A 9,695-nucleotide genomic window follows, 5' to 3' on the forward strand; every position below is an offset into this window, starting at 1 on the left:
ATAGGAGGCTCAAAGTATACTCACAAATAGATTCAACATAAAAACATCTTTTCTAAGTCACATTATAGTCAAACTGTCAAAAGTCAAAGACAAAGAGAGAATTCTAAAAACAGCAAGAGAAAAGCATAAAGTTACATATGAAGGAATTCCCATTAGACTAACAGTGTATTTTTCAGCAAAAACCTCACAGGCTAGGAGCGAAAGGTATGATATATTTAAGTTGCTGAAAGAAAAAAAATCATTTAGCCAAGAATATCACAGCCAGCAAAACTACCCTTCAAAAATGAAGGAGAAATAAAGTTCTTGCCAGATGAGCAAAATCTGAAGGAATTTATAACCACTAAACCAACCCTACAAGAAATGCTAAGTGGAGCCCTACACCTGGAAATGAAAGGATAATATTTACCATCATGAAAACACATGGAAGTATAAAATCCACTGGTATGGCAAACACATAAATAAGAGAGAGAAAACACTCAAATGTTCCCACTATAGAAAACCACCAAATTACAATGATTAAAAGCAAAAGAAAAAGAAAGGACTGAAGGTCACATAAACAAACAGAAATTAGTAAAATGGCAGGAATAAGCCCTCACATATCAATAATAACATTGAATGTAAATAGATTACACTTTACACTTAAAAGATATAGACTGTCCGAATGAATAAAAAAGCCATAACCCAACTATATGCTACCTAAAATAAACTCATCTCACCTCTAAGGACACATAAAGACTAAAAATAAAGGGATGAAAAGAAGATATTTCATGCAAATGAAAACCAAAAGTGAGTAGGAGTAGCTATACTTAGATAAAATGGATGTTAACTCAAAAACAGTAAAAGGAGAAAAAAAATAGGTCATTATATAGAGTGATCAATTCAGCAAGAGAATATAAGAATTTGAAACAAATATGTATTCAAAACTGGTGCACCCAGATATATAAAGCAAATATTATTATCTAAAAAGGAAGATATAAATTACAATACAATAATAAAGACTTTACCCTCCCACTGTCACCATTGGACAGATCACCTAGACCAAAAACCATCAAAGAAACTTTGAAGTCAAATTTTATTTTAAAACAAAAGGACCTAACGGACATTCATCCAAAACTTTTATCCAAAACCTGAGAAATGTGCATTTTTCTCCTCAGCACATGGAACATTCTTCAGGATAGATTATATGTTAGAACACAAAACAAGTCTCAATTCTTTTAAAAAACAGTTAAAATTATATTCAGCATATTCTCAAACCACAACGGAGTAAAACTAAAAATTAATAACCAGAGGAACTTCGGAAACCGTGCAACAAAAAAAAACTTAAACAGCAAACTCCTGAAGGTTCACTGAGTTAATGAAAAATTAAGAAGGAAATAAAAAACTTTGACAAAACTAATGAAAATGGAAACACAACATACTAAAACTAAAACACAACATACATAAAATACAGCAAAAGCATTGCTAAGAGGGAAGTTTATAGGACTGAACACTTACATCAAAATAGAAATATTTTAAATTAAAAACCTACTGATGCGCTTAAAGGACCCACAAAATTAATAACAAACCAAACTCAAAATGAGTATAAGATTTCTAGTGTTCAATAGCACAGTAAGGTGACTATAGTTAAGGAGAATTGACTGTATACATCAAAATAGCTAGAAAAGAGTTAAAATACTTCCAACACAAATAAATGATAAATTTTTGAGGTGATGGATATCCTAAATACCCCAATATTATCATTACACATTGTATGCATGTATCAAAATAACACATATGCCCAATAATATGTACAAGTATTATTTATCAAAAAAGGCTCATACAAGAATACTTATAGTAGATATCTTTTCTTTTTTTTCTTTTTTTGGTTTCTTCTCCTCAGGCCTAGCCCCTTTTCTTTTTGTTATTATTATTATTATTATTATACTTTAAGTTCTAGGGTACATGTGCATAACGTGCACGTTTGTTACATATGTATACTTGTGCCATGTTGGTGTGCTGCACCCATCAACTCGTCAGCACCCATGAACTCATCATTTACATCAGGTATAACTCCCAATGCAATCCATCCCCCCTCCCCCCTCCCCATGATAGGCCCCGGTGTATGATATTCCCCTTCCCGAGTCCAAGTGATCTCATTGTTCAGTTCCCACCTATGAGTGAGAACATGCAGTGTTTGGTTTTCTGTTCTTGTGATAGTTTGCTGAGAATGATGGTTTCCAGCTGCATCCATGTCTCTACAAAGGACTAAAACTCATCCTTTTTTATGGCTGCATAGCATTCCATGGTGTATATGTGCCACATTTTCTTAATCCAGTCTGTCACTGATGGACATTTGGGTTGATTCCAAGTCTTTGCTATTGTGAATAGCTATCTTTTTAAGCAAGGGGCATCTGTTGCCGATTATCACCAAGTGTAGAAGTCTGAAGACTTTATAAAAAACTATAACTAAAACAATGCTTCTGAATTCACAGATAGAGTTGCTTAGAACAGGCTGGCCTCAGTATTGAAGTAAAAATGTATATTGACTTAAAATAAAACATAAAGTAAGTAATCATAGCGATAGTATGCTGACATGAGAAAATTGTGAAATAGCTGAATATTGAGAAATATTTCTAAACCTAGAAGGAAACTTAGAATCTAGTTAACTATTCACTTATCCACTCAACACTTATTTACTGAGCAGATGCTTTGCATCAGGCATTGTGTTAGGTACAAGCGCCAGAGGTTAGGTGTGCAAATAGAAACACAATTCATCTTGACACTCACAACCCTCACTTTAGTACATCAAGGATATGTAAACAAATATTTATAATAAAACACAGGAAATTCTACGAAAGTGTGTTGAACAAATTGTCTCAGAGAAACTAAAAGGAAGACCAACACTTGTGGGAACTGGGAAAACTTCATAGAGTAATTGTTGTTTGAGTTGATTCTTGAAAAATGAATGATTTTAAATAGTCAAAGAGGAAGGCAGAAGGAGTAGTATAAGTGGGTGAAAAGTTGTACCCTGTGGAAAAGTATGTGTTTTTTTGTGGATAATAACCTGAAGTTTGGGGTTGTTGGAACATATAATATTGGAGCGGTGGAGAGGAGCAAAGGTGAGGCTGAAAGGGAGGCAGGGACCAGGTTGGTAAGGGACTTTGGTGCCATGTCAGTGAGATGCAGAACATGGTGAGAAGGCCATGGATAATTAAATAATTTACTTAGAGGTACACCATGATCACATTTACATATTTAAAACTTATTCTAGTATAGAGATTGAATTACATTAGGGCAAGACTGGAAGTAAGGAAACTTGTCAGAAGGCCGGTTCAGGTAAGAAATAAGTTCAGATAAGAAATAATGGTGGTGTCGGCCGGGCGCGGTGGATCACGCCTGTAATCCCAGCACTTGGGAAACAGAGGCGGGTGGATCACCTGAGATTAGGAGTTCGTGACCAGCCTGGCCAACATAGTAAAACCCCGTCTCTACTGAAAATACAAAAAATTAGCCAGGCATGGTGGTGCACGCCTGTAATCCTAGCTACTCAGGAGGCTGAGACAGGAGAATTGCTTGAACCCGGGAGGCGGAGGTTGCAGTGAGCGGAGGTTGCAGTGAGTGGAGATGACACCATTGCATTCCAGCCTGGGCAACAAGGGTGAAACTCCGTCTCAAAACCACAACAGCAAAAAAAATGGTGGCAAGGGGATATACTTTCATTTCTTACCAAACTGGAGTAATAGCAATTGAATTTATCCATGCATTTGAAACTACCAAAAATTACAAATAAAGGGTATCTATAAAAAATCAACAGGGTTAGATAGAATAAATTAGATCTAGTATTTGATAGCACAACAGGATGACTATAGTCAACGATAATTTACTGTATATTTAAAAATAACTAAAAGTGTATAATTAGAATATTTGCAACATAAAGAAAGATAAATACTTGAGGTGATGGATATCCCACTTACCCTGATGTGATTACTATCCATTATATGCCTGCATCAAAAGATCACATGTACCCCATAAATATGTATACCTACTATGTACCCATAAAGATTAAAAGTACTCAATAGCTGATGTAACAATTAATGGAGAAAGAGTAAGTGCTTTCTACTTGAGTTTAGAAAGAAGACAAGGATGTATATTCTCCCCACTTATCTTCAACCTTCAACAGGAGGTTCTAGCCAATTAAATAAGGCAAGATAAAAATATAGAAGGCATTTGCATTAAAAATAAGGAAGAAAAACTCGTTATTCACAGACGCATGCCAATATATGTAGAGAGTGCAATCATGCAAAGGAAAGTGCAAGAAAACAACTGGTATTATTTCATAAACTTATCAAGATTACTGGATATAAGATCAATATGTAGAAATCAATTGTATTTCCATATGCTAGTAATGAACTGTAACAAATGGTAATAAAAAGAAAATTTACAATAGCTTTGAAAATATTAAATACTTAGGGATAGGCTGGGTGCATTGGCTCACACCTGTAATCCCAGCACTTTGGGAGGTCGAGGCGGGTGGATCACGAGGTCAGGAGATTGAGACCATCCTGGCTAACATGGTGAATTCCCGTCTCTACCAAAAATTAAAAAAAAAAAAAAATTAGCCGGGCGTGGGGGCGGTCATCTGTAGTCTCAGCTACTCAGGAGGCTGAGGCAGGAGAATGGCGTGAACCCGGGAGGCAGAGCTTGCAGTGAGTTGAGATGGCCCCACTGCACTCCAGCCTGGATGACACAGCGGGATTCCATCTCAAGAAAAAAAACAAAAACAAACAAACAAAACAAAAAGGAAACTTAGGGATAAATCTGACAAAAGGGTTGTATACTGAAAAACTTGAAGAATACGTGAATTAGAACATGGCAGCGTGTTAAAAAAAGAATTGCATATTGAAAACTTCAAAACTTTCTAAGACAAATAAAAGATCTAAAAAATAGAGAGCTATAACCTGCTGATAGGTCAGAAGACACAATATTATTAACGTGCCAATTTTCTCTACATTGAGTTATATATTTAAAGTAATTCAGATAAAAATTCCAGCAGGCTTTTGTGTGTGTGTGTGTGTGTGTGTGTGTGTGTGTGTAAAAATGTATGAGCTGATTCTAAATTTGATGTGGAAATGACAAGGACATAGGAATAGGCAAAAGAAATCTGAAAATAAGAAACAAAGCTACAGAACTAACGCTATCTAATTTCAAGATTTATTGTAAAGCTACATCAATCAAAACAGTGATGTTGATATAAAGTAGATCAAAGGAACAGAATAGAGAATCCAGAAGTGGTCCCAAACATATATGAACAATTGATTTTCTACAAACATGAAAAGACGACTTAATAGAGAAAGGTTGTCTTCAACAAAAAGCACTGAAGCAACGGAATATCAAAACCTGCAAAAAAGAACTTTTATCCATTCATTGCATTATGTACAAAAATTACCTCAAAATGGGTCATAGAGCTAAATATAAAACCTAAAACTGTAAAATCTTCCAGAATGAAATATAAAAGAATATCACTGTGATTTAGGTTTAGAAAAACTATTTCTAGACGGTCACATGCATGGTGAAAAGCATTATCTATAAAAAATAAATTGATAAATTGGATTGTATCAAAGTTAAAAACTTTGGTTTTCCCAAAGGTGCTGTTAAGACAATGAGAATATAAGCCAAAGGTTGGAATAGAACATTTGCAAAATAAATAGTTGATAAAGGAATTAAATCTACAATTTCTAAATAATTCTCAAATCTCAATAATTAAGAAACAAACTGGAATTAAAAACAAGGGGAAAATATTTGAACAGACACATCATGAAATAAGAAATATAAATGGCCAATAAACAAGGAAATAATGTTTGATGTAACTAGTCATTAGAGAAATGCAAATTACAGATAGAATAAGATATCACTGTACCTTTATTAGAATGGTTAAAATTTAAAAGCCTGACCATACTAAGTATTGAAAAACATGTGGCATAACTGACATTTTCATACACTGATGGTGGGAGTGTAAAATGGCACTTTGCAAAATAGTCTGGAAAATAATATGTTAGCTTCTTAGAAAGTTAAAGATACCTACCATATGATCAAGTCATTCCACTCATTTGTATTTACCCAAGAAATGAAAGCATATGTTGATAAAAGACTTGTATGTGAATGCTCATAGCATCTTTATTTTTAATAATCCCAACTGGAAACAGCCCTAGAATCTATCAGCACGTGAATGGATAACCAAATTGTGGCATGTCTATACAATGGAATACCACTCAGCAATAAAACAGAATGAATTATTTATATCCTAAAAACATAGTTGAATTTCTTTTTTTTTTTCCCAAAATGTTAAGATTTTATTTACAAAGCTTTTTTGTTGTACAGAAAGTAAAAATGCTGTTATAATCTCGGTGTAACTGGTAGCCACAGATGGTAGACTCATCAGTCACAGCTATCCACAATACAGCAAGAGTCTTACACAAAAACCTAACAATGCTTACAATTTTGTTGGGGTGAAGTCCACAAGCTTGGTGGTAGGTTACCAAGAGGGACTACATGGAAAGAAGTCAGAATGTCACAGGAACTATTCTTTGGCTCTTTGGGTGGGTGGGTGTCCTGGGGTTTCTATCACAGCTACCTTTTTTTAAAAACAAAAACAAAAACAAAAACAAAAACAAAAAAACAAAAACAGCTACCAAATCCATGAGCAGTCTAACCAACACTCAACAGTTCTGTTTCTGCAGGTCATCTGGGGTCTTAATCATCTTCTCCTTCATCATCTGTTTCTCTCTTCCTCTTTTCACCTTTCCCACCTTCTTCCTCCTCTTCATCTTCATCCTCATCTTGCATCTTCTTCATCAAGTCCAAATTCTTCTTCCTCCTCACTGACCTCATCGTCATCCTCATCCCCTTCTACATCTTCATCTTCATCATCTTCTTCATCAAACTCCTCTTCTTCACCATTCTCATCCTCCTCATCTTCCTCATCTTCTCGTTCTTCATCCTCCTCTTCATCCACACCATCCACCTCGGCATCTGAGTCAGGTGCTTCCTGGTCCTCTTGGTCATAGCCATCCAAGTAGGTAAGCTGGGGCAGGAGCTTGAAGATACTCTCTCGGTAGTCACTCAGATTAGTAACCTCACAGTTAAAGAGGTCCAGGCTTTTCAGACATTCTAACTTTTTCAAAGGTTCCAAGGTGCTGATATCTTTCAGTTTATTTCCACTTAAGTTTAGATGTGTGAGATTTGGAAGTTTTTCAGCTAACATGTCCAGACCTCCAAAGATTCTATTTTCACTGAGTTCAAGCTTTCTCAATTTAGGCAGCTTGGGGAGATTTGAAACTGAGATCAAGCCTACATTTATTAAACTGAGGAACTGTAAGTTCACAAATTCAGCTGTTAAGCCTTCAATTTTTCCATCATTTGATTTGCAATTGCCCAAGACAAGTTCTCAACAGCTGCCGGGGTCTGATTCCTCAGCTCCAGGTGGATCCTCCTCTTCATGCCCATGTTCACCTCTTCCCCCCTCTTCAAACTTAACTTTCCGCGGCGGGGTCGGAGAGGGGAGAGGCGTCCCTGCCTGCGCAGTGAAGGTCGTCGGAAGGGTTTGCTCGCGGCGGAGGCCAGCAGCGCGGTCCTGGGTGGCTGGCAGCGTATGGGCAGGCGAGCAGAGCCCCCGGAGCCAAGTTACTCACGGGAGCGCAAAACATAGTAGAATTTCTAAATAATTTTTCTGTGAAAGAAACCAGAAAAAAGCATACATGGTTGTATGAGTCCATTTATATAAAAGCCTAGGAAATGCAAACTAAATGTATTAATTTTCTAGGGCTGCCATAATGAAGTACCATAAAATGACTGGCTTAAACAACAGAAATGTATTGTCTTACAGTTCTGGAGATTAGTAATATGAGATTCAGGTGTGGGCAGGTTGGTTCATTCTAGGGGATGTGAGGAAGCATTGGTTGCATGTTTCTTCACTAGTTTCCGGCAGTTTGCTGGCAATCTTTGGTGTTCCTTTGGGTGTAGAAGGGTTACCCTGATCTCTGCCTTAATTGTCACATGGCATTTTCCTTCGTGTGCTTCTGTGTCCAAATTTCCGTTTTTGTCATGTAAGTCATAGTGGATTAAGCGCCACCATAATCTTAAATTGATTGTCTCTGTGAAGATCAGATTTCCAAATAGGGTCACATTCTGAGGTTCTAGAATTAGGAATTTGATATATACATTTTTGGAGGGACACAGTTTAACCCATGACACTAATGTATCATAACAGAAAGTAAATAAGTGGTAGGACTGTGGGCATGTGGAAAGGAGTGGGAAGAACGTGGCATGAGAAAACTTGGGACTGGTGGACATGTTCATTATTTTTATTATGGTAATATCTCAACTGGTGTATTATACATAAAAAATGTAATCAGTTATATACTTTAAATATGTGCAGCTTATTATATGTCAATTGGAGCTCAATAAAACTGTTTGAGAAAATCCCACTGGGTGCAACGGCTCATGCCTGTAGTCCCAGCACTTTGGGAGGCTGAGGTGGGCAGACTGCTTGAGCTCAGGAGTCTGAGACCAGCCTGGGAAATGTGGCAAAACCCCATCTCTACAAAAAGTACAAAAATTAGCCAGGCGTCCTGGTCCATGGTTGTAGTCCCAGCTACTTGGGAAGCTGAGGTGGGAGAATCTCTTGAACCTGAGAGTTGGAGGCTGCAGTGAACAAGCTGGGATTGTGCCATTGTACTCCATCCAGGGTGAAAGAGAGATACTCTGTCTCAAGAAAGAGAAAGAAAGAAAGCAGGAAAGAAAGAAAGAAAGAAAGAAAGAAAGAAAGAAAGAAAGAAAGAAAGAAAGAAAGAAAGAAAGAAAGAAAGAAAGAAAGGAAGGAAGGAAGGAAGGAAGAAAGAGAGAGAAAGAAGGAAGGAAGGAAGGAAAGGAAGGAAGGAAGGAAGGAAGGAAGGAAGGAAGGAGAAAGAAATGAAGGAAGGAAGAGAGAAAGAGAGAGACGAAGGAAGGAAAGAAGGAAGGAAGGAATGAAGGAAGGAAGGAAGGAAGCAAATTTTACACTGTACTAAAACAGAAATCTTAGAATGAATCATTGGTTTCTGGCTTGTGTTTATTAATGGCAGTTGCTACTTCATATTAAAGAAAAGCCCAAAAGGGGATTAATTTGGAATGGGAACAAGAGCTGATGGATTCAACTTCAGATATGTTGACTTACTTGGATATTTTTGTGGAGCAAACAATTGAGGATGTCCAGTAGACAGTTTAACAGATCTGAAGTTTGGAAATGAGCTCTTGGCTGCATATAGGAGGTAGTTGTGTGTTGGTGGTATTTAAAACCATAGCATAAATTAGAACACCTAGAGCAATAGTACAGTACTGAAAAACGAGAGTGAAAAGAACAAAATGTTTCAGGGATATGTAAGAGAAGAAGAGCCATTAAAGGAGATAAAGAAGGACTTTTCAGAATGAGATGCAGAGAACCAAAGGGATTGATATCACAGAAATCAAAGTAACAATTCCCAGGAGGAGGGTGTGATAATTTGTGTTAATTACTCTAAAGTAATTATGCGTGAGATTGAGAATTGTACAATAATGGATCCAAATACTAAAATTAGTAAGATAAATGTGGGCCACCATGATCCCTGCCTTCATGGATTTTGTGAGTTTTAGAATAGACAAAGCAGTCAGAAAACATTCTATAAATCCATAGCAGACTGCAT

General features: G+C 36.7%; 1 pseudogene across 1 annotated transcript; it reads right to left on the reverse strand.

The window, feature by feature from the left end:
* Positions 1–6,658: 6,658 nt before the first annotated feature.
* On the reverse strand, positions 6,659–7,668 carry LOC105529919 (annotated as a pseudogene). The gene has a single exon (XR_001004583.1). The product of XR_001004583.1 is annotated as an acidic leucine-rich nuclear phosphoprotein 32 family member B pseudogene (transcript).
* Between the last annotated feature and the right edge of the window lie 2,027 nt (positions 7,669–9,695).

The sequence above is a fragment of the Mandrillus leucophaeus genome, unplaced genomic scaffold (assembly GCF_000951045.1).
Source record: "Mandrillus leucophaeus isolate KB7577 unplaced genomic scaffold, Mleu.le_1.0 Scaffold791, whole genome shotgun sequence".
Classification (NCBI taxonomy): Eukaryota; Metazoa; Chordata; class Mammalia; order Primates; family Cercopithecidae; genus Mandrillus; species Mandrillus leucophaeus.